This window comes from Zingiber officinale, chromosome 3B (assembly GCF_018446385.1).
Source record: "Zingiber officinale cultivar Zhangliang chromosome 3B, Zo_v1.1, whole genome shotgun sequence".
NCBI lineage: Eukaryota > Viridiplantae > Streptophyta > Magnoliopsida > Zingiberales > Zingiberaceae > Zingiber > Zingiber officinale.
In genome coordinates this window covers 121,560,572-121,563,358 of record NC_055991.1, presented here as the reverse complement: position 1 = coordinate 121,563,358, position 2,787 = coordinate 121,560,572, and the positions used below count along the sequence as shown (strand labels likewise).

At 31.3% G+C, this 2,787-nt stretch overlaps 1 long non-coding RNA gene across 1 annotated transcript; it reads right to left on the bottom strand.

Annotated features, from left to right (window-relative positions):
• Positions 1–1,883: 1,883 nt before the first annotated feature.
• On the bottom strand, positions 1,884–2,403 carry LOC121968568. The gene is made up of 3 exons (XR_006108218.1): positions 2,368–2,403; positions 2,104–2,169; positions 1,884–1,927 (listed from the first exon to the last, which is right to left on the bottom strand). It is a non-coding gene; the product is annotated as an uncharacterized LOC121968568 (long non-coding RNA).
• Between the last annotated feature and the right edge of the window lie 384 nt (positions 2,404–2,787).

Here is a 2,787-nt window from a genome sequence, read left to right as displayed (position 1 = left end):
TTTACAACGGATAAAACCATTGTCTTTTATCACTTTTTTCAAAAAAAAACATTGTGGTTTACATAGTTTTTACAATATTTTTAACTGTTGTCTTTAATGTTCATTAATACCAAACAACCAATCTTATTTTACTATAAGCAAACCACCAATACAAAACTAAATATTTACTACATTAAATCCAAAATAAACATCCATATATAATTCATCTTGTAGCCACACATATACAAAAATATACAAAATGATTTGTTACTCATCAAAATACACATGTTTTCCATTATTGTTCTCCATATACATTAAATCACATGTTTTCCATTTGTTGTTCTCCATATGGCGCGCTTTTAATTTACAAATTAGCAAGGCAAGCTACATCCTAACAAAGCTCACTTCTTCCATCAAAAAAATTCAAGCCTCACGAATTGCCCGACCTGCAAAAGAAAAATTTAACAAAACTTATAAAATTCCATAATTCCATATTATAGTCTACATGACAACATGAATTCTTGGAAAATAAGCAATACAAGGAAACAGGCCATTTTATACTCGAAGTTGCATGTTTGAGGTGGTTATAGTCAAAATTACTATAAATATGATTACCAAAGAATAAGAGCAACTAAAAAACTACTTTTATCCAGTTAGGGAAAAAAATAGACAATTGCAAATTTTCCTCCTTCTTTTACGTTTTCAACTAATGACTGGTTTAAAGAGGATTTTTTGCAACTTCATCAAGTTTTACATTGACTCAAACTTATGACTACCCTTGAACATAATCTTTGAGTATCTATTTGTACATGTTGTAGAACTGTTAGCCACTGCTAGAAGAAATGGAGAAACTCTTCCAACTAATGTACTCCATGTGACTCAAGGAGCCTTATTGAAATATGGTTCTAATAATAATAATAATAAATCCTCTCTCAATCAACTACATTCATGAGTAACACATTGGAAGAGGAATATCAAGGTTGTGTCTGAAAGGAAAAGAACTCTGGTATTCACAAAATATAATTTAACCGTCAGTCCTTGCATAATGCAGAAACAACTAAATAAGCATCATGTAACATCAAATGTTAGAATGAGGTATTGGGCAAAGGTATGTGTATAATTTATTTCATGGAACATCAATTGTAGAAACAGAGTTTTTTTTCCTTCAATCAAACATTTTAAAAAAAATGGAAATTTCCAAAGCATGACATAACTGCCCAAATCTGCGTTGGATATAGATACTTGGATAATGACACTCAAACAGTGACACTAAGAGTGAACAATCACTAATCCTATTGAACACATGTACAATTTGTAAAAATAGTCATGTCAGAGATTGCGATCATACTCATGTTGAACTATATCAAGTCCAAGTAACATAGACATGGAACAGTTGTAGCACTGACACCATATTCAACCACACAAGCATTATCATACTAGAGATTTGAATGAACATTAGTTATCAAATTTCGTAAACAGTAAGCAGTAGAGTACTAGCCTTGTATGTTAAACTTGTTGAATGTACAATATCTCATAAGAAAGTTTACCTTTAATGTTATCACAATAATCACATCCAGAGAGAATACACAAATCAATGAACTGATCCATAGTGAGTCTTAGCTCTTCAAAAACCTGAAAAATAAGGATGAAAATAAATACAGTAATTCAATTAGCAATAAGCAGAATAAATATACCTTTGAAACGTCAAATTCCATCACAGAGATTTTTTTGGAACTAGGATCCATTAAATGATGGAGAAACCTTGGTAACCCAAAAGTTAAAGTATCCATGTTTTCTGAGGCAACCGCAAACACCTAGAGATTGATAACAAACAAATACGTTTAGGATATTAAAGTTAAAAAAATAAAATAGAATGTGTTACATTGCATCATTTTACCTTGTTACTTTTGCAAAGAGTTGCGCATTGAGCTTTTGCTTCACAGGGTGCCTTTAGATCAGAAAGATGAGTTTAGCTTCTAAAACTAGAGATACAATACTTGTATATTAAGCAATTGCATGCAGCTTTAGGAAATGTTTGTAAGAGAAAGTAAAATTGTGTCATTGTTAGTTCAAATTCTTGTAGCAAGGATAAAGAATTCAATAAGTGAAAGTGGACTAGTTTACCTCAATAGTAGGCACACCCATTAGTCTTAAGAGACGTTTACAATCTTCATTATGTTGCTTGGTTACCTGTGAAAAAACTCTACAGTCATCTACTGGAATCAAATTTTTCAAGAAAGTAATTTGAAAGTTCAAAATATATTTAAAGAAACTCTATGTTACATATGAAGAAAACAGATAATCAACATGCTAACTTTATGCTGATTGCATCATAATCAATAAGATCCTCATGGTAATTTCCAATAAAATAGCAATATCAAAGATTACCTTGACAGTCCTTTTGCTGTACTTTTCAATTCCCTCTAAATCACCAATCTGCAAACAACAAATGTAACCAAGACAGCAAAAGAAATTCTAGCACACTAAAGAGTCCCAATAAAGGTACTTGTTATGCACAAGCAATGACCTCAATTGTTGTGTTCAGATCGTTAGTTGCATCTTTCCTCTTTAAATATCTAAAGAATAAAATAAGCTTAAAGATTATCATTATCTTGCAACAAAAAAAAAAGAGGGGGACAATGACAAAACTGTAAAGACTAGCCTTTTGGCAAGTTCTTGTTTCTTCAGCTCTGGAGGTTGACCGTCAAATACATATCTGGCATAAAAAAGATGATAATAAAATATGGTGGCTGAATGATAAACAAAATGATATTTAGACATGCAAATGGACTTACACTGGCTCGATAT